This window comes from Lissotriton vulgaris, chromosome 11 (assembly GCF_964263255.1).
Source record: "Lissotriton vulgaris chromosome 11, aLisVul1.2, whole genome shotgun sequence".
NCBI classification, from domain to species: domain Eukaryota; kingdom Metazoa; phylum Chordata; class Amphibia; order Caudata; family Salamandridae; genus Lissotriton; species Lissotriton vulgaris.
The window spans coordinates 101,313,451-101,336,679 of record NC_141699.1 but is presented as its reverse complement, the minus strand read 5'-3'; the positions used below and the strand labels follow the sequence as shown (position 1 = coordinate 101,336,679).

The 23,229-nt window shown below is 50.2% G+C and overlaps 1 protein-coding gene across 2 annotated transcripts in view; it reads left to right on the top strand.

The window, feature by feature from the left end:
* Positions 1–23,229, top strand: part of SMPD4 (sphingomyelin phosphodiesterase 4) — a 601,593-nt gene that overhangs the window by 374,671 nt on the left and 203,693 nt on the right. The window lies entirely within an intron of this gene.

The following is a 23,229-nucleotide window of genomic DNA, read 5'->3' as shown; positions in this document are numbered from 1 at the left end:
ATCGGATGAGTCCAAGGCGTAACATTTACATCAGGAGCAGCCAGATTTTACTGACTTACCCAATGAAATGATAGATGGTTGATATGTGACCCTAAATGGTATCAAGGGTTCCACAGACTTGCATCCTGTTGTAAGAATGCCTAGCTACCCATATGATTTGTTTGGATTGAGAGAGCCATCTTTAGACATATTAGATTAACTTTTCATCAAACTGTAGGCCCTTTCGGAAGAAGATCTACTGAGCAATAGAAAATGCTTGTAGTTCCACTGATTTAATCACTTAAAGGTCTGTGTCAAAATGTAAAAAGACCTACTACATTTCACCCCTGTGATAGATAATTTATATTATATGCTGGCTGGGACACATGATTTTACGGTGGTTGGTCTTAAATAAGCTCTTCCAAGTGGGAACCTTGTAGCACCCTTTATAAAATTAAATGCAAATAGTGGTACAAAAAAGGCTGGAATTCAGAAGCCGCTGTTATTCCTGGGGGTCATAGCTCTGCCCTTCTGCCCACAAATTGAGAAATTTGCTCTTCCCCAAACAGCAAGATGTTGGGGGAAGAGGCGGACACATATTAAGACAATTGGTACATGCAGTATTTGGTAGTGGGTAGATAATTAGTGTGTGGAGATTGCATTGCAGGACATTCACTGGTTTAGAGCATTTCTTTGACTTTCCGATGAGGAAAATTGCTATAATCATCCTATCATCCATTCCTATAATCGTAAAATAGCCCTATTTGGTTGTGTCCACTAGGCTTCTAGCTGGCTGTTTCAGGATGTGTGCTGGTAAAAACGTTACTGACCTTCTGTGATGTTTTTTCTAGTGGATAATCTAACTAACTACTGATTCCTCACCTCTAGAATATCCTCAGATGCTAGACTGGAACTAGAGAATGTTAGCAACAGTGCAGCTGGGGCCTGCATTCAGCTTCCAGGTTCCCCGCACAGACACGCCGCCGCGGTCTAGACCGAGGTGTTCACATCGATGCACTTGTATTTCTCATGGTTGATCGCTATGTGGTTATCTGCTGGCAATCCCATCCTGTTGCCCTTCCAATTTATCTCTGTCTCTCAACTGGACACGCCATTGCGGTCCATTACTAGGCCATTTGATATCATGGCCTAGCACCACCGGCCAATTCTTATGGCTTATCTAACTGCTGTACTCAGCGGACAATCTCTACTCCCACATGACTCGATCTATCTTTCTCTCATTTGGGTACGTTACTGCTGTCCTTTTTGCGAAATTGTTTTGTGTGACATTGCACCACTGTTCAATTACTACGGCATTTTTACTCAGGCATGTAATGTAATGTCCTGATGATGATCCAACAATTGCTTTCATGGGATCGAAACTTCGTCAACTCTTTGTACACCGTTAACGCAATTTAATCTGTCATTGCCCATGTGTAACGGTGTCTCCGCACATCTATTCTTGTTTTATTTACTGTATGATGTACAAGTGTTTGTTCTGCCTGAGCGTTTGGTTTTTGTTTACGTACACCTTGTTGGATGCAGGATTGTGTTCTTACTTTACTTTTTGCAAATATTTGAAATATTAAAATGATCCTGTCTGGCTGGACAGCACAAATATAGTACTGATTCCTAGTCTATATTAATTTTCCTCTGCTCATATCGTCCTTGTCTGGGACCAATGTGTACATATCTCGTTGATACCCAAGGTCCTTGACCATTGCATTTGTGTACTCTTGTCTCTAATAACGTGCGCCTGTAGTGGCACCAGCTGGTTCAGCTGCAACTCCGTACCGCCCCAAATGTGGCAGAGCTGCTCTGCATATAAGGGCCACCAGTTTGTCAGTTCCTTGTGCCTTTCTCCTTCCGGGTGCTGAGACATGGAGCGTAGTACAAATTGTGCTGATTCCTAACTTGGGACCCTTGTTGCAGGCAAGTCAACAGAATCGGAAAGTGGGAGGGCAGTGAGAAATCTACAGTTAGCCTTTCCAAAGGTAATTAACTTGTTCTTCTGATGAATGCTTCTAACACAGTTCTCTAACTTATAATCAATACCATAGCAGTATCTCCCTAGGGTGGGGAATCTGTGGAGTGTACTCAGACTAAATAGTCCTCTAGAACTGAGAAGGCAAAGTAACATTTCCTCCAGACCTGACTGTCAAGGCAGTAGTGTTTCTGATAGATACATCTGCCAGTGGATTCCTCACCTTGTGAATATCCCCTTGCGTCAGCAACATTCGGAAATTCTTTTTGTAGCTTTGCGACGACGTCACAGAGGCACGGCATCGCGCGCGACTCCGCTGACGTCACCGACCCCATAATAGGCCCACCCCGGCGTGATGACAACAGTTCCCTTTTTTCCGCGTCGCCGACGCTAACGGTTTCGGGGAATCTCTGTAGCTGTTGCTAACTTTGTTACTGTTTTCTCTGTTTTCTTGCTTCTTTGTCTCACTGAAGATGTCGACTAAGAAGACCGGATTCAAGCCATGTAGAGAGTGCGGCAAAATTATGTTGATCAAGGACCCGCACGAGGACTGTATCTGGTGCCTGAGTTCGGACCATGATGTCGATAGCTGTTCTTCGTGTAAGAAGATGAATCCGAAGGCACTTCGAGAGAGGGAGACTAAGCTTTTAATGGCGAAGTTAAGAGGAAGTAAAGAAAAGAAGACTTCGAGATCCCGATCGAGAAGGGAGAGGTCAAAGTCAAGATCGAGGTCAAGATCCCGCTCTGCGTCGCTTTCGAAGTAGTCATCCGGTCATGCTTCGAAGTCGAAAAAGAAGCGTAAGAAGCGAAGGCATGAATCTTGGCATCACTGCGTTAAGGATTCGGACTCGAGACCGAAGTCACCTAAGAGGAAGCATGGGAAGGATGTAGTGTTTCCATCACCAGAGGTTTTGGATCCAGAACGTGAGGTTTCGCCTTCGGAGTCGCAGGTTCAATCGCCGGCTCCAGTTTTGAATCCGTCTCAGGCGCCGTCTCGGGCTCGAGAGGATGAAGAAGTCCCTTTGAATGAGGGTTCGATGACCCAACCACCTGTGGAAGAGGAGGCGAATCCGGAATCTCTGAAAGGTCAGTCTGTGGGTTCTTACCCACCTTTCCCAGCTCCAGGTCAAGACCCTACTGCGTTTTTAAACGCTATGTATGGTGTCTATTCCAGAGCATGGTACCCCTCTGGTGCACCTTCAGGTCCTATGGGTCCTCTGGCGTATAATTTAGGAGTTCCCCACTCCTATGCTCCAGCTCTCTTTATGCCATTTATGCCGGCTCCGACGCCGCCTTGGCATTACTCTGCGTCGTTGACGCCGATACCGACGTCGCCGGCTCCGAGTTGACCTCGAAAACAGCACCCTGGGCCTTCGGATTCGATCTCGACGTCGATACCGGCTCAGTCGGAGTCGTTCACTGATCCAACGGCGCGGCTGTTGAAAGAGAGATCCAGAAAGGATGCTCAGCGCCTCATAGAGGAGCAAAGATATAGAGAAGCTGAGATGGAAGAAGGTGAGCTTCAGGAGGACTGTTTTGAAGATCTAGGAGAAGCTAGTGGTTTGGAACTTTTTCCTGAATGGGAGCTGCTATCTGTGTCTGATGCCCCTTCAAAGGATGTTAAGCCATACCACATGGTCATGAGGAAGGCTGCAGAACTTTTAAATTTAACCTTGCCTACAGTGGAATATAAATCCAATCTCCTGACTGAGGTTCTCCATTTCCCAAGTTCTGTTATTGAACCGTTGCTTCCCTTTAATGAAGCATTAACTGAACCTATTTTGGAGGTTTGGAGCAAGCCTCTTATAGCTCCTGCAGTGGCTAAAAGTTTTACAAGGAGGTATAGAGTTGCACCTGGGGATCCTGAGTGTTTATCCTCGCATCCTTTGCCATGAAAGTCTGGTTATTCAGGCAGGCTTTTAAAAAAAGACTGTGGGTGCATTCCCTCAAGTGCCCGAGGATAAGGAATCCAAGAAATAGGATCCGACTGCGAAGAAGTCTTTCTCTTCAGCAAGTATGGCTTTAAAATCGACTAATGCCACTTGCCTTATGGGTAGATACATTCATGCCCTGATGGATTCATTGCGACTGTTGGCTCCTAAAATTCCTGATGACAACAGGAAGGATTTTGATGAGGTATTGGCTGATGCACAGGCGGCTGCACGTCCAGTGAACCCGAGTGTGCTAGACACCACTGATTCAGTTGCTCGCATCATGGGAACTGCTGTTGCCTCTAGAAGGGCTTCCTGGCTGAAGTCATCGGACTTTTCGGCGGACGTTCAGGCTGCGTTATTGGATTTGCCCTTTGACGGTGTTGGTCTTTTTGGTAAAAAAAAGCTGATGCAGCTTTGGAAAGATTTAAGGACAGTAGGGCTACTGCCAAATCTTTGGGGCTGCAGACTAGAGGTTCATCTACCAAAAGGTATAGAGGTTTTGGACGTTCTTCTTTTCGTCCCTACCGTCAAGGGCAGCAGCAGCAACAGCAAAATCCACTGTATAAGTCATACAGGGGTAAGCAAAGAGCTTGTCCTCGAGGACGTCAAGCCTCCTCCTTCTCCTCCACCTCTTCCAACCCCCCAGCCACAGAAAAGCAGCCCTAGATCCGCCATTCCGGATCATGCCAGTCCTGTAGGGGGTCGGCTTACCTGTTTTCTACGGGATTGGGAATCGGTTACATCAGATCTTTAGGTTCTTAATCTCGTAGAAAATGGGTATGCTCTTCCCTTTCGGGAATTCCCTTCGAATTACCCTCCTTGCCAAGGTTTTTGCACGGAGGAACACCTGTTACTCCTGCAGGAGGAAGTCCAGTTACTGTTATGAAAGGGTGCGATAAAGATGGTTCCAGAGCAGGAAAGGGGTCAGGGAAGCTACTCCCGGCATTTCCTGATACCCAAGAAGGATGGCAGACTTCGTCCAATCCTGGATCTCATGATCTTGAACCTTTACCTAAAACAGGAGAAGTTCAAGATGCTAACTCTTGCACATGTTCTTCAGGCGCTGATGGAAGAAGACTGGATGGTGTCAATAGGCTTGCAGGATGCATATTTTCACATCCCTATCCTGCAGTCACACAGGAAGTATCTCCGTTTTACGGTAGGATCACAACATTACCAGTTTGTGGTTCTACCGTTTGGTCTTACTACTACGCCTCGAGTCTTCACCAAGGTGATGGCTGTGGTTGCAGCAATTCTCAGAAGATCGGGGATACTGGTATTCCCGTATCTGGACGACTGGCTGATCAAAGCAGAATCTCCAGGGAAGGTGCTCCATCATCTGCAAGTGACAACTCAGTTGTTGTACAGGTTGGGTTTTTCGATTAATGTGCCCAAATCTCACCTTGTGCCCTCCCAGTGCAACCTGTTCATAGGTGCGGTACTGGCTACAACTGTGTCGTGCATTCCCTCCTCCTCAAAGGATTCGCCACATACAGGAGTTGATTCCTTTATTTTTCAATAGAGCAGTCGTTCCAGTCCTGAAGGTCCTTCGCCTGCTCGGTCTGATGGCTTCCTGCATTCTGTTGGTCAACAATGCACGCTGGCACATGAGGGCACTCCAGAGGTGCCACCTCAGGCAGTGGTATCAACACAATGGAGATCTCAGGGAGGTTATGAGGATCTCCAGAGAAACTGCAGTGGATCTGACTTGGTGGGGAGTGGAAGGCAACCTGTCTCAAGGGAAGCCCTTTCAACTGCCTCCAGCTGTGGCCACAGTGATAACGGATGCATCCACTCTAGGGTGGGGTGCTCATCTGGAGGTCAAGGGTCTTTGGTCTCCAGAGGAAAGGTTGCTTCACATCAACCTTCTGGAATTGCGGGCGATAAGTTTGGCACTCAAGGCCTTCTTCCCTTCGCGGTCGGACGGTTCAAGTCCTGACGGACAACACCACCACGATGTGGTATGTCAACAAACAGGGAGGAGTAGGGTCGCAGTGTCTCGGCAGAGAGGCTCTGCGTCTCTGGTCCTGGGTTCAGGACCATCAGATTTGTCTGATGGCAAATCATCTGGCCGGAGTTCTGAACGTTCGTGCAGACAGTCCCAGTCGGCAGTTCTCAGCCGACCCCGAGTGGAGGCTCCATCCGGAGGTAGTTCGTCTCGTCTTTCCGACGTGAGGAACTCCTCGGGGGAACCTGTTCGCCACTCACGAGAATGCTCATTGCCCGTCGTTCTGCATTCTCCAGTATCCGACGCAGGGAGCTTAGGGGGACGCGTTTCAGTTGAGTTGGGACCCAAGACTCCTTTACGTGTTTCCTCCCATACCCTTGATTCCTCGAGTTCTGAGGAAGATTCGCCAAAACTGGGCCCAAGTCATATTGGTCGCCCCGGATTGGCCAAGAAGGGTGTGGTGCACAGATCTTCTCCACCGCTCCGTCTCCCTTTCAGGGCAGATCTCCTCTCTCAGATGGAGGGGCAGGTTCTACACCCCCACCTCCAGACCTTAACCCTTCATGCCTGGAGATTGAACGGGGCAACCTGAATTCCTTTTCTCTCCCACATGATGTGGTGAATGTCATTTTTTCGGCCAGGCGTGACTCCACCAACTCAATCTATTCATACAGATGGTTTAAATTTGTCACTTGGTGTGGAGAGAAATCTGTTGACCCTTTGAAGGCTCGTTTGTCTGATATACTACAGTTTGCTCGTTCTTTGGCGCAGCAAGGGTTTGCTGTTGCCACAGTCAAGGGTTATCTTTCGGCTTTTTCGGCATTTCTCTGTTTGCCGGATCAGCCGTCATTGTTTAAATCTCCTGTGGTTTTAAGATTTTTGAAGGGCCTTACAAATAAATTTCCTCCTACTCCTTTTATTGTGCCTCAATGGGTCTTACATCTGGTGCTTACTTTCCTGATGGGTTCTCCTTTCGAACCTTTGCACAAGTGTCCTTTGAGACTTTTGTCTTTCAAGACGGTCTTCCTGGTTGCTATTACCTCGGCAACGAGGGTAAGTGAGCTTCACGCTCTTAGTTCGAAGCCCCCATTCTTGACCATTCATGCTGAACGAATGGTTCTTAGGACCAGGGCTGCTTTTCTGCTTAAGGTGGTAACTCCCTTCCTTCTAGGACAGTCTATTACCCTTCCTACCTTCTATCCTCCCCCTCACCCTTCCAAGGAGGAGGAGAGACTTCACCGCTTGGACCCTAAGAGGGCGGTGAGCTTCTACCTGGACAGAACAAGAGAATTCAGGGTGGATGACCAGCTGTTTGTTTGATTTGCTGGCTGCAAGAAAGGAAAAACTGTGCACAAGCGCACACTTTCTAGATGGATCATTATATGCATCAAGATCTGCTACTCCCTGGTGGGTAAGGAACCTCCAGAGGGTATAGGGGCTCATTCTACTAGAGCAAAGTCTTCTACATCTGCTTTGTCTAGGGGTGTACCTGTAGAGGACATTTGTAGAGCGGCGACTTGGGCTTTCCTCCACACGTTCGGGAAGCATTACTGCTTGGATTCCGAAGTGAGGAGGGACGGCCACTTTGCGCGTTCTGTCCTCCAGGATTTTCTGGTATAGGAGAGTGGACACCCTCCTCCGGGAGTGGGGACTGCTGTGGGACTCTATTCAAAAGGTGAGGAATCCACTGACAGATGTATCCATCAGAAGAACAAGTTACTTACCTTCGGTAACGTTTTTTCTGGTAGATACAGTATCTGCCTGCGGATTCCTCACATGCCCACCCGCCTCCCTGTTGTCCACTCTTTTATGCCTTAGATAATGGCAATGTTTAGATGTATATATGGTATTCTTATTGAATTACTGCATTGTCTTTACACTGTGTGTGTTATCTCGACTATTGTATACTGTGTATATATCTACTGTTGTCGATCCGTCCGTGTGCCTTGAAGGCATGGATAAAAAGGCGGAACTTATGTCATCACGCAGGCGTGGGCCTATTATGGTGTCGGTGACGTCAGCGGAGTCGCGCGCGATGCTGTGCCTCTGTGACGTTGGCGCGAGGCTACAAAAAGATTTTCCGAATGTTGGTGACGCAAGGGGATATTCACAAGGTGAGGAATCCACAGGCAGATACTGTATCTACCAGAAAAAGCGTTACCGAAGGTAAGTAACTTGTTCTTCTTGAACGTATGTATCAATACCAACCTCTTAGCCTGGCAGATATCTAGAACAGGTAACCCTCTCGGAAAATACATTGTAGTGCCCTGTTGGGATGAGCCTGCAAGCCTTCAGGGACCTGCTTCTTGGAGAGTGCATAGTAACTCTTAATACAGAGGTCAATTCACCTTACATGGTAATCTTTTACATAACCCTGGCTTCCTTTGCACCGTAAAACCCCTCAGGGAGCTGGTTATCCACACAGTGGTCTTTTGGTCGATGTAAACACTCGGGCCCTTCTAGGGTCATGACAATGAAGACTCTCTTCCTTTTTTGAAGGCCCAGTTGGTGCAAAAAAATGCTGCCAGAGTAATCAATTGGCTATCGTGGAAAGGAACCTCAACCTTTGGTATGAAAGCAGCCTTTAGTCCTTAGTAACAGTTTGCCTGGAAATAAAGTAGTGTAGGGCAGTTTGACCCAAAGTGGCCTGCATTGTAGTTGACTTACATAGCGTACTAGTGTAATGTTGTAAGAAACTGGCTCTATATATACTAAACCAAAATGAGGTATAGTGTGTATAGAGTCCAAGTGTCCCCAGAGGTAGGCAGAGGTTAAAATTAGATAGAAGCTTACTCTCTATTAGTGGTAGCTTGGTTGAGCAGTAAGACCGTATCAGAGGACAGTGTTAAGCATTTGATGTACACACTCAGTCAGCAAATGAAATCACACACCAAAGAACTGAACTCTAGGCCAATTGTTTTTGTATAAAAATTGACTGTTTATTTTTAGAACCAAGCAGGCCTGGTACATGTAAGTTTTAAATACTTTTCAGTAATAAGTTACTGGATATAGAACAGTTTGAAAATGTAATAGAAATTGTACTTTGTTTGATTTACAAGGGAGCAGTAGTATGCAACACTTAGTACATACAGTACATTGGAATGAATAGGCTTTTTCAATAAATTGCAGGTAAGTTACTTTTACGTTACTTTTTCTAACTCAATGCTGGATGCCTGGGACATTTCCTGCAAACAGGTGAGAAAACACCTTTTGGTTATTTGTACGATTTTTAAAGAATATCTTTAGTTTTCAAAACTCCACTTCGTTTTTTGGAGGGAAAATTGTCAATGTTAACCTGGTTTTTTTCCATAGGGTATCAATTTGCAGGTATGTAAACGACTGTGGGAGTTAAGGTTCTAGTGCATCCCAGGGTCAGTGATGCACTAGATTTGCACCCTTAGCGGCACTAGGGCGGCCGGGTGCAGAGTGTTGAGGCCCAATGTTATCCTATGGAGGATAGGGGGTCTCCGGTTGGTGGCTGCTGGCAAACAGGCCACGAGGTTGTGGGAGCAAAGCTCCTAGGGTTTAGCTCAGGGGAAGTTGGGGACCAAAGTGGCACCAAAGGTGCACACTCAGCGGCACGAGGGCGGCCAGGTGCAGGGTGCCTTTTTGAGGTCGGTGCCCTGTTGTTTCCTTTTTTTTTTTTTTATTTCTTTATTATTCAGTTCATAGAAGTACATATATCCTAAACCAAATTTTCAAAGTGAAACTTCAAATTGTTGGAGCATTGGTTGCCATATCTTCAACCCTAGTTGTTTTTTTTTAACAGATGTGATGCAATATAGGTTAAATTCTAAATGGAACACATTATAAAACTTAGCTCTCCACATTTCAAATGCAGGTGCTTCTGGTTTCAGCCACATTGTAGCAATACATAACCTGGCTACCGCCATTGCCATAAAAATAAAATAACGATAGGAGTAAGAATTCTGTGTTCTAGGCATATCATTACCAACCCTAAAAAGCAGCAGTTCACGGCTAATATGGCATTGCACCTTCGTTACTTCAAACAGAAATCCCTCAATACGTACAAAAAACTGGAGGAGTGCATTACAATCAAAAAATACATGAACAATGTCTGCCTCATCCATTTGACATCGAAAACATTTTCCATCGTAGACATCCCCCCATTTCATAAAATAAAATTTAAAAAAAATGGTGCCCTGTTGTTTCCAATGGAGAACCTCCGGGACAAAGGCACATTGCAGGATCGGGGACGAGGATCTTCGAGGTGCGACCACCACTTCGAAAGGTAAGTTGGGATGTTGAGGGTTGGTTAGGCACTGTTGGTTTGAGCACACTAGGCCCTGGGCTGTCGGGTGCAGGGGTGCCTGGGGACGTTGGATTGCCTTACCTGCTCTGGTCGCGGTAGAGGGGGTCCTCCGGATTGAAACTGCATTCAGCGTCTGGAGGCTTGAGTTAGGTCAGGGGTCACCGGATCTCAGGTCAGGATCGCCGGGAGGTCCTCCTCATGGTATTTTTCCACTCAAGCTTGGGACGGGTTTTCCGGGTGCAGAGTGGGCTGGATTCTGGGTTTATGGTTGGCACCAGAAGCTGCAGTTTGAACAAGTCAGGTGTTCACAGGAGATTCTGTCTTTGAAGTGAAGGCAGTCTGGTCCTCCGGGGCTTTTGAGGTTGGTGGCTGCAGGAGACACAGGGATTTCGCAGAAGCAGGTTCGAGGGGAGACAGGCCTTTAGGGCTGGGGTCAAGTCAGTGGGTGTCATCCTCTTGTTAGCTCTGCACGGCTTTTCATCCTTCTTCTTCTCTTCTTGTTGTTGCTGGATCTGAGGAAGGAAGGTTCAGGGTGCCCCTAAATACTAAATTTAGGGGCATTACAGGTAGGTAAAGGGCTGGGACCAATGGGACCTTTCCCTGGGGTGGGTACACCCCCTATTCTGCCACTCTCCAGTCGGAGGGGGGCAGGAGCCTGTCCCTTGTTATCTGGGTCCCCCATCCTCAAGATGGCGGGGACTCGAGGTTGTTCTTCACCTCGCCTCCCCCACCTTTGGGGTGGAGTTGGCAGAGATGGGCACACCTCTCTCTGTCACTTGTTTTTCCCGCCGGTTCTCCTGCCCAAAGTAGGGTGTAGAACCAGTGGGGACCAGTTGCTGAAAGCAGCAAACGGCCTGGAGAGGCTCACAAAAGCGGCATGCATTTTAAGCTTCTCCTTCGTGAACCCTGCACATCCTGGGGGAGGAGACTTGGCACCTCTTCCCAGGATGTGCATTGTTTTAGGCCCCCAAAAGCAGCAGCTCTCGACCCAGGGGTCCAGAAACATGTCTGGTGGTGGCAGCCTAATCAGCCACTCAGTCAGGTCACTAGAAGTTGGTCAAGTTTCAAGGGGCATCTCTAAGATGCCCTATGTGGTGCATTTTACATTAAATCCGACAAAGTTTGATACCAAAATTCCCAGTCTTCAGTGTAGCCATTATGGTGTTGTCAAGTTCATAATTACAATCTCCCAGCACCATATACTCTTAATGGCAGCACTGCACTTAGTGCCCAGGAATGGCCCTTGGTAATGTAGGGGTACAGGGCTCATGCACCTGTACCCTCACCACTGGCATTGGGCACCCAGCCAGAGGGGTGACTGATGTATGCCAGGGCAGCGGTTATTGGACATGGCACACAGGGATGTGTGCCATGTCGACTCTTTGCTTTGTTCTGCACCAAGACACGCAGCCTGCTAAGGCAGTGTGCGAGTGTCAGGGTTCAGGACCTCTAAGGGTAGCACAATAAGTGCTGCAGCCCTTAGAGGCTTTCTCTGGTCACAGTGCCCTGGGCACCTATGGTACCATTTACCAGGGGCTGACATGTGGCTAAAGATGCCAATTGGGTTTGTTTTGAGGGAAAAACGCAGGCCCTGGGAGCCTGATTGTTGGACCCTGGGCGCATCAAGTCAAAGTGCATCAGTAGTCTGGCAAGAAATGGGGGAGTTACTGCAAGAGAAACCCACTTTCCTACACATGGCAATGAAGAAAATGCATTCTAGTGTTGATAGCCTTAAAAAACAGTTGTGCATATACTCGAAGGGCTTGTACATGAGAAATGTCATGACCAACTTCAGATTCCATTGGGACATAACAAATTGTTTGGGGGAAATATGCGATTCAAACCTTTTATATAAAACACATTACAACCATTGACTTAAAGACAGATGGGTAGGTAAAGTAAAAAAAAAAACGAAAAAAATAACCTTTCACTTTCCCACGCAAGGCGTTGTGTGACCTGACATGACCTTGTCAGAGCTGGTCGCTCCACCCGCTGCGTGGCTCCTCCGGAGTGTGCTGGTTCCCCCTGCTGCTGCCGCCTGTTCGCCGCTGCCCCCAGGGCGTAGGTGCCTCTTGGTTGTGTTTTTTTCCTGCTTTTGTGCTTCTCTGCCGCCTGTTCCCGCTGTTGTTCCCCCGCTCCCTGCCGCTGCTCTCCCGCGGCCCACCCCCCTTTTTTTTCTTCTGTACACTCTCCACCTCCTATTCACCACCCCGCTCCCGCCTCCCAGCTGCTCCTCCCTCTTGCTATTTAGGCGGTGGACACGCGACGGGGATGTGTGACCTGACCTGACCTTGTCAGAGCCGGTCGCTCCACCCGCCGCATGGCTCCTCCTGAGTGAGCCGGTTCCCCCTGCTGCTGCCGCCTATTCGCCGCTGCCCCAGGGCGTAGGTGCCTATTGGTTGTGTTTTTTCCTGTTTCTGTGCCTAATTTTTGCTTATTTGTCTGACCGTTGTGCCCCTGTATTTTTCTGACTTTTGTGCTTCCCTGCCGCCTGTTCCCGCTGTTGTTCCCCCACTCCCTGCTGCTGCTCCTTCGCGGCCCGCCCCCCTTTTTTTCCCTTCTGTACCCTCTCCCCCTCCTATTCGCCACCCCGCTCCCGCCTCCCAGCTGCTCCTCCCTCCAACTACGCCACTTATGGCTGAGTCCACGCGTACGCGCAGCGGTCGTGCCGATTGCGCGCCCGTCCACGCCTGGACCGCGCCCAGCGCCAGGAACCCTGGATCCCGAAGATGCCAACGTACCCGACGAACCTACAACGCCGCCACCCTCCGCACACACAACACCTGCCGGAGCCCCACCTGCCACCTCGAACCGCTCCCACGAACCCTTCACCTGCCAAGATTGCAAATTCACCTGCATCCATCCCGGGCCAACACCCACCAAGCCTACCACCAGCAAGAATCACCTCAAGTGCATCCTGCTCAACACCCGCTCCGTCCACCGACACGCAGTCGAACTCTGGAACCTCCTAGACACAACATCACCGGACGTCGCCTTCTTCACGGAAACCTGGATGAACGCCTCCTCAGCCCCCGACATCGCCATAGCCATCCCGGACGGCTACAAGATCACGCGGAAGGCCCGCACCCCAAACCGGAGGAGGCATCGCCATCGTCCACAAAAACACCATCCGCATCACGACCAACTCGGAAGACACCCTCACAGCCGCCAAACACCTGTACTTCCAGATACACACCGACCCCAGGACCACCCTCGGAGGCACCCTTATCTACAGACCCCCGGGACCACGCACTCAATTCAGCGAAACCATTGCAGACTTCGTAAGCCCGCACGCCCTCGCCTCCCCAGACTACATCCTCCTATGAGACCTCAACTTCCACCTGGAGAACAACAATGACAGCAACACCACCACCCTGCTGGACAACCTCACCAACCTCGGACTCAAGCAACTGGTGAAAACCCCCACCCACTACGCCGGCCACACGCTTGACCCCGTCTTCTCCTCCAGCAAACACATCTCCTTCAGCCACTCCACCGGACTCCAATGGACTGACCACAGCTGCGTCCACTTCTCCTTCAAGAAAACCACGACCCACCACCACCCGCAACAGGCCCCCCGCAGAAGCTGGAGCAAGATCACTGCCAACCAGCCCACCACCTCCCTAAGCCAGAACCCTCCCACCACCACGACGGACCCCAACGAAGCAGCCCGCAACCTCGCACAATGGCTCGCCGACTGCGCAGACGAACTCGCTCCACTGAAGAAACCACCCAGCGGACCCCACAGCAAGAAAGCCCCTTGGTTCACGGACGACCTCATAAACTCAAAGAAAACCTGCCACTCCCTGGAGAAAACCTGGCACCAGAACCAGACAACAGAGAACATGACAGCCCTCAAGAATGCCACCCGCAAGCACCACCAACTGATCCGTACCACCAAGAGAACCACCTACAAACAGCTCCTAGACAACAACACCCACAACAGCAAGGAACTCTTCAGCATCGTTAAAGAGCTCTCCAACCCCAGCGCCTGCAACAACGACATCACACCCTCGCAAAACCTCTGCGACTCACTCGCCTCATTCTTTCACTGCAAGATCGCAGTCATACACGACCGCTTCGGCGCACAGACCAACTAACCAACCACCGAACCAGCGCACCCAACCGCCACCCTCTGCACCTGGAACTCAGTCAGCACCGATGACTCAGTCAGCACCGATGACACCGCCCGCACGATGAACACCATCCACTCCGGCTTCCCCACCGACCCTTGCCCACACCACATCTTCAACAAAGCCGACTCCATCATCGCACCCCAACTCCGCGACATCATCAACAGCTCCTTCGCATCATCCACCTTCCTGGAAAGCTGGAAGCATGCCGAACTCCGCGCCCTCCTGAAAAAAACCACCGCGGACCCCACGGACCTCAAGAACTTCCGACCCATCTCGCTCCTCCCGTTTCCCGCCAAAGTCATCGAGAAGACAGTCAACCAACAACTCTCCGCCTTCCTCGAGACTAACGGATCCCTCGACCCATCACAGTCTGGTTTCCGAGCAAACCACAGCACTGAGACCGCCCATCATCGCAGCTACCGATGACATCAGGTCGATGCTCGACAACTGGGAAACCAACGCACTCATCCTCCTGGATCTCACATCATCCTTCGACACGGTATGCCACCACACCCAGATACTACGCCTTAGCGACACCGGTATCCAAGGCGCGGCCTTAGAATGGATCATCTCGTTCCTCGCTGGCAGAACCCAGAAAGTCCGCCTCCCCCCGTTCCGGTCCACGGCTACCGAAGTCATCTGCGGCGTCCCACAAGGATCCTCGCTCAGCCCCACCCTCTTCAACGTCTACATGAGCCCCCTCGCGGCCATCGCACGCAAACACAACCTCAACATCATCTCCTACGCTGACGACACACAGCTGATCCTCTCCCTCACCAACGACCAGGACACCGCCAGAGCCAGCCTCCAGGAAGGAATGAAGGACGTCGCGGAATGGATGAAGCTCAGCCGTCTGAAACTGAACCCAGACAAGACGGAGGTCCTCATCCTGGGACCGTCCCCCTCGGCCTAGAACGACTCCTGGTGGCCTCCTGCCCTGGACACCGCCCCAAAACTCACAGACCACGCTCGCAACCTGGGATTCATCCTGGACTCCTCCCTCACGATGACCAAGCAAGTCAACGCCGTCTCTTCGTCCTGCTTCAACACCCTGCGCATGCCCTGAAAAATCTTATGATGGATCCCCACCTCAACCAGGAAGACGGTCACCCAGGCCCCCATCACCAGCCGCCTAGACTACAGAAACACCCTCTACGCCGGAACCACAGTCAAGCTCCAGAAACGACTACAGCGCATACAGAATGCCTTGGCAAGACTCATCCTGGACATCCCCGCCACAGCCACATCTCCGCTCATCTGAAGAATTTGCACTGGCTCCCCGTCAGCAAGAGAATCACATTCCGACTCCTCACCCACGCACACAAGGCTCTCCACGACGCGGGCCCCATGTACCTCAACAACCGCCTCGCCTTCCACACACCAACCCGTCAGCTCCGCTCCGCCAGCCTCGCCCTAGCCACCGTCCCACGCATCCGCAAATCCACCGCCGGAGGAAGATCCTTCTCCTACCTGGCAGCCAAGACCTGGAACTCTCTCCACCCACCTCCGGTTGACACAGTACCACCTCGCCTTCAGGAAACAACTCAAGACCTGGCTGTTCGAGCAGTAGCAACCACCCCCACCCCCAGCGCCTTGAGACCCTAACGGATGAGTAGCGCGCTCTACAAATTCCTTGATTGATTGATTGATTATCTAAAGAACATACAAAAGAACATCAGAATGTTTAGCTTGCAAGGGTCAGTGTTTAGGGCGCCATTCCAGACAACATATCTATCACAGCGCCAATGTAAATCAACTACGTTTGAAGGGCGTTTGGCAGCAAGGATAACTTCCACTACCTGGATGTGTAAGTTGTGGAGATTCTGATGCATGACCCTGCCCTATGTACAGACAGGTGTTCCTCCCAAAGCGAGAGCCTGATCGGAGGACAAATGCTCAGGAGCTCTGTGTACCGCACTCTCCTGGACCAGTCCAGCGTGATCAGAATGAATTGATCTTCCTACACTCTAAGCAGGAGATATAGCAGTGGTAATGCAAACAGGAGGCCTTGCTTTCATTTCAGCAGGTCTTGAATTACTTTGGAGGAATCTCCTTCGTGTAGAATTGTTTGAACTGTGCATTCTTGACCATGACAAATATATCTAGCCAAGGCACACTCCAGTGCTCAAAGACGCCCTGTGGTACCTCTGGAAGAAGACACCACTCTGGTTACGCAAGATGATGGCTGCTTAGTTTGTCCGCTCTTGCATTTGGAAAGCATTTCTTTTAAAGTAGCTGGGTCCACTGGAATCTGAGGCTCAACTGCAGGGCCTGCCTATGCCACCAGGTATTTGGGATAATAAGGATACAAGAGGGCAGAGAACCAAGAAGCATCCAAATCATCCTCACCGAGTCCCAGGATTGATCCCTAAATATCAGGGTCATATTCTGAATGCCCCATCTCGCTGCAGTAGGGAAAAGGTCTAGAGTTGCCCCAGTGAATGGAAGTCTTCGTGGGGGACTCAGTGGGACGTTGGCTCGTTGATTATGAAACCCAATGATGTCAGAAGTGAGGCCGTCGTCTGGAGATAGTCTACTACTGACTGCGATAAGCTCACCTTTAGCAGCCAGTCATTGAGGTACAGGTATGTGCCCCTAACCTTCGAAGACAGGCAGCGAACACCACCATCATTTTTTGCACACTCGAGTGACTGATGTAAGGTCGTAGGGGGGCTTTGTAAGTTGAAAGTGTTTATGGCACACCTTGAATTGTAGGTAAAGCTTGTGTTACTGCAGGACGGGTAAATGGAAATAACCACCCCGCAAGTCCAAGGACACTAGCCACTTCTGAGTCTAGAACTAACAGAATTTGTGTCAAAGAGACTATTTTGAATCTGTCCTTCTTCAGAAAGATGTTCTGTGGATGAATGTCCAAAAAAAGGCAGGAAGCCTCCATCCTTCAGAATGAGAAAGTAATGCGAGTTGGATTATCCTCCTCTATGAGTCCGGTACTTATTCGTTGGCACCTTTAGCCTGCAAAAGGTTGACTTCCTGCAAAAGGTTGACTTCCTGTATCAGAGTTGCTGAAAGCTCATCTGAAAGTCGCTTCGGTTTGGGAGGATTGGGAGTTAGGGATGAAATCAAGGGAAGAGCTTGTCCCTTTCAAACAGTGTTTAAGGCCCATTTGTCTGAAGTCATGGATTTTGAGACCGTGAGATAATGCAATATTCAGCCTCCAAACAGCCAGGCGTGTGCCTACGAGGGCAAAGTAAAGGGTTTTGGTAGCTGTCGCATCAGGAGAAGAATTGGAGGGTTGCTGTGCCTGCTGGATGGAGCAATGTCTGTGGGTGCCACATCCACAGACCCGAAAGGCCTGGGTTGGTTGCTGCAGTACAAGTTAGGAGAGCTAACGCAGTCTGTAACCATTACCCGGAAATAGCCTCTGAATTGCATGTATTGGTAGGGAAATTGCTTGGTTGGCGCGACAGTAGCTCCAAAAATCGTACTGTGGTGCGATTATCCTTGAATCGTTCCAGCTCTGAATCAACCGTTGAATGCTATGGAAATTAAGGCCGGTTGCAACTCTCCTGAAGACGTTTGATTGTATCCAGGTGTACCTTCTGGGCATGGTGATGGTGCCAGTAGATCTACCAATGCACCCTGTAGGGTTAATATTAGATCTGAGTAAATACTTGGATCCCTTCTGACCAGTTGATATGATTTTGGCTAGTGACGTCCTAAGGGATGGCTGCTGCTCAGTGACTGTGTGTACCGTTACAAAGGAAAACAGCATTAGTTGAGTGCTAGTCTAGTCTAATAAAAACTACTCTTTCTGACAGCATCAATTCTTTTTGATTCGGCAGTATTAGGGTGTCTTTCATAGATTCACATGCTTGAATATTCCCTGTTGTCGATGTGGGAGCCCCACGGTAAATAAAATAGCAATAAAACCAATAATACATGTATATGAAAACATAATTGCATACATTCCAAAACCATAAATACTTACAAGTACCAAGGTTATCATTAACACATAGGAATACATTAGAAGAAAAAGAACACTTTTTAGCATATCTATGTCATTATGTTTGTCCAAACTACAGCCAATCAGGCGAAAGCACCCCTCTAGAACCTTCTCCTCAGAGGCTGAGGCCCTCAGATTTTCTACCGCACGTCGTGTGATGGGAGTCTCCCTGAGCTCTGCTCAGTTTGCAACTTTTTTTCTGGATTTCTACAGTTTTCTGGAATGTCTTCAAGTAAGAAGTCTTTGTTTCGACCATGTGCTTCTTGTGGGAAATTGCGGCTCTTCTCAGAGGACCCTCACGAGAAGTGTATTTACTGCCTCAATCCAGAGCATGAGGTAGGAAAATGTAAAATTTGCAGAACTTTCTCAACCAAGACCCGTAAGGACTGGGAAGGGCGTCTCCTCCTGTGGTTGCAGAGGTTGAAGGATAAGGATGTACCTCTTTCAGACGCAGAAAGCCTGGCGTCAGGTGTGTCTGGAGCCACTTCTAAACATAGCAGTGTGCAGGATTTGCCATCTCCTTTCCTAAAGAAGAGGAAACCTCAACTCCAGAAGGCTCCTGCTGTGTCTCCACCTCCCCCTGCTACGCCTACGCTCCCGAGATCTGACACTGGTGATCCACTCCTCGCTCCTGCCTTGAGTGGTCGCTCCCCTGTCTGTTTGCTGAAAGGCGGTATCGTATTGTGAAGCTGCATTTTTTACGAAGTGTTGTTTATTTTTTAACAGCGCCAGGATTCAATTGCGTTTTCATTGCTTGGTCACTGCTTTACTGGCTGCTTGCTCTGATATTTACCTGCGCATTGCTCTTGTAATATCCCCCGGCGCCCTGCTCTGCCCTCCCCTCCATTTTGATTTTGTTGTTGTTGTTCCCTTGAGCCCGCCTCCCAGCTGAGCCGCCCTCCCACTACCAATATAGAGCGTCCCCTGACCTCGCAGCGCCGTGATCCACTCCTCGCTCCTGCCTTGAGTGGTCGCTCCCCTGTCTGTTTGCTGAAAGGCGGTATCGTATTGTGAAGCTGCATTTTTTACGAAGTGTTGTTTATTTTTTAACAGCGCTAGGATTCAATTGCGTTTTCATTGCTTGGTCACTGCTTTACTGGCTGCTTGCTCTGATATTTACCTGCGCATTGCTCTTGTAATATCCCCCGGCGCCCTGCTCTGCCCTCCCCTCCATTTTGATTTTGTTGTTGTTGTTCCCTTGAGCCCGCCCCGCCTCCCAGCTGAGCCGCCCTCGCCCCTCCCCCCCCCTCACCATCCTTATATGACCGCAGCATCCCCGCGCAGCGTTTACGCGCAGCGTTCGCGCCCAATCCGCGCCAAAGGTAAGCCCGTCTACGCCCGTCCGCGCCTGGACCGCGCCCAGCGCCAGACCCCCTGGCCCTCGCATTGCCCAGCCCTCCCGCATTACCTACGATGCCACCACCCTCCTAGCTCTTAACCCCGGCCGTCCCCCGAACTGCGTCCAAGCCGCTCCTGGACACACCCATGGACCTTTCTCATGCTACTCCTGCAAATTCTTCTGCAACGTCAACCACTCCGCTACGATCACACCTCTGATTCCCAACACCAACCACCTACAATGCATCTTGCTCAACACCCGCTCGGTCCACAGGCACGCCATTGACCTATGGAATCTACTAGACACCATCTCTCCGGACGTCGCCTTCCTTACTGAAACATGGATGAACGCCTCCTCCGCCCCAGACATCACCATTGCTATCCCAGAAGATTATAAGATCATACGCAAGGACCGTACCGGCCACACAGGAGGAGGAATCGCTATCGTCCATAAGAAATCCATCCATATCTCAACAGCTCTGACGTCAACCTCGCCAACTCTGAACACCTTCACTTCCAGATCCACATCGACCCCAAGACCACACTCAGAGGCACCCTCCTTTACAGGCCTCCAGGACCCCGCGCACAATTTAGTGAGGACATCATGGACTTCATCACTCCACACGCGCTCCCCTCCAAAGATTACATCCTTCTAGGAGACCTCAACTTTCACCTTGAAAAGAACAACGACCGCAACTCCACCACCCTGCTGGACAACCTCGCCAACCTCGGACTTAAACAACTGGTCACTTCCCCCACCCACATCGCAGGTCACACCCTCGACCCTATCTTCACCTCCAGCAATCATGTCTCCTTCAGCCACACCACGAAGCTCCTTTGGACTGGCCACAGCTGCGTTCACTTCACCTACAACAAGCCCAAACCCAACAACCACCCCCAACCAACTCTGCAAAGAAACTGGAACAAAATCACCATCGACCAGATCTCCTCATCGCTTCTTCTAAACCCCCCAGCCCACTCATCAAACCCCGACCAAGCCGCCACCAACCTCACCCTTTGGCTATCCAACAGCGCCGACATCCTAGCACCACTGAAAAAACGACAAATCAAACTTGGCAGCAAGAAGGCCTCCTGGTTCAACGATGATCTTAAGAAATCCAAGAAACTCTGCCGCTCCATTGAGAAGGCCTGGAAAAAATACCCAACCACCAGCACCAAGGACGCCTTCAAAAAGGCCACCCGCATACACCATCAACTGATCCGAAAGGCCAAGAAAACCGCCTTCAAGGGACGACTAGATAACAACGCCCACAACAGCAAGGAACTTTTCAACATCGTCAAGGAATTTACCAATCCCTCGGCCAACTCTAACGACATCACCCCCTCTCAAGCCCTCTGCGACTCCCTAGCCTCATTCTTCCACAACAAAATTGCAGACATCCACAACAGCTTTGACAACCAACCCGGAGACCAACCCACCCAACCATCTGCTGGACCTTCACCCCCCTCAAACATCCTTAATGACTGGAACACAATCTCCACTGAGGATACCATCCGCCTGATGAACTCCATCCACTCAGGTTCCCCCACAGACCCATGCCCTCACCACATCTTCAATAAAGCAGACTCCATCATAGCACTGCACCTCCGAGACGTTATCAACTGCTCCTTCAAATCCGCCACCTTCCCGGAAAGCTGGAAACACGCTGAACTCTGCGCCCTTCTGAAAAAACCCACAGCGGACCCCACCGAACTCAAAAATTACCGCCCTATCTCGCTCCTTCCATTCCCGGCCAAAGTCATCGAGAAAGCTGTCAACAACCAGCTCGCCGCCTTCCTCGAAGCCAACAAATCCCTCGACTCCTCACAGTCCGGCTTCCGAGCAAAACACAGCACTGAGACCGCCCTCATCGCAGCAACAGACGACATTCGAACCCTACTGGACAATGGAGACACAGTCGCCCTCATCCTCCTCGACCTCTCCGCAGCCTTCGACACAGTCTGCCATAGCACCCTTCTACAGCGTCTCAGAAACATCGGAATCCAAGGAAAAGCACTGGAATGGATCACCTCGTTCCTCACCGGAAGAACCCAGAAAGTCCGCCTCCCACCATTCAAGTCAGAGGCCACTGAAGTCATCTGCGGCGTACCACAAGGATCTTCACTCAGCCCCACCCTTTTCAACGTATACATGAGCCCCCTCGCGGCCATCGCCCGCCAACACAACCTCAACATCATATTCCTACGCGGATGACACTCAACTGATCCTATCACTCACCAATGACCCTAGCACCGCCAAAACCAACCTACAAGAAGGAATGAAAGAAGTAGCCGAATGGATGAAACACAGCCGTCTGAAACTGAACTCTGATAAAACAGAAGTCCTCATCTTAGGTTCCTCCCCCTCCGCATGGGACGACTCTTGGTGGCCAGAAGCCCTTGGAAAAGCGCCCATCCCGACAGACCACGCACGGAACCTGGGCGTCATCCTGGATTCCTCACTTTCAATGAACAGACAAGTCAACGCCGTCTCCTCATCCTGCTTCAACATTCTTCGCATGCTCAAAAAAACATTTCGTTGGATCCCCACCGAAACTAGGAAAACGGTCACCCACGCACTGGTCACGAGCCGCCTGGACTACGGAAACACCCTATACGCCGGGACTACCGCTAAACTCCAGAAAAAACTCCAACGAATCCAAAACGCCTCTGCCAGGCTCATACTAGACATCCCGCGTAAAGAACATATCTCTGGTCACCTGAAAAACCTCCACTGGCTTCCCGTCAATAAGAGGATCACTTTCCGGCTCCTAACCCACGCACACAAAGCACTCTACGAAATCGGACCAGAATGCCTCAACTCACGACTGTCCTTCTACACCCCCTCCCGCCAGCTTCGATCTTCCAACCAAGCCCTTGCCACTGTACCTCGCATCAACAAGACCACCATGGGAGGTAGATCCTTCTCCTACCTGGCAGCTAAAACCTGGAACTCTCTTCCCACTTACCTTCGCCTTACCCAGAACCACCTAGCATTCAGAAAGCAACTTAAAACGTGGATATTCGACAAGTAACTCCCCACCCCTTCTTAAGCGCCTTGAGACCCTCTGGGTATGTAGTGCGCTATATAAATCCTTTGACTTGGCTTGACTTGACTTGACTTGACACTCGGGTGTCCACAGCTCCTTCTACGCATGTTTCCTCTAACAAACGTGCTAAATCGTCGACGGGAGCGTCGACGGTCGTTCCGACGACGAAATCTGCCGTCTCCAGCTCTCTGACGACGACAGTGACGACATCTTGTGCCAGCGACTCGTCGACGGCGGCTGCTTCGACATCGTTAGTGTCGACGATGGTGTGTGTTAGCTTCAAGTCTGTCTCGTCGACGATTCCAATTTCCTTGTCTATGTCAAAAAAGGGAGTCTCATCGACATCAAAATCTTCGTCGACGCTTGCTGTGAAGAGAGTCTCTTTGTCGATGGGTGCGTGGTCGACTGGTGCTCAGTCGACGACGGCTCCGTCGATGGTGGCTCCGTCGGCGGCAGCTTCGGCGACGGTGGCTTCGGCGACGGTGGCTTCGGCGACGGCTGAGTCTTGCCGTCAACTGCTTCGTCGACAGTTGTTGTCCTGTCGACTGTGTTACTGTCGTCGACGTCTACTTTCGCATCATTGCCTTAGGTGCCACTTTCTTCATCCGGTTCTGGGGCTCCTG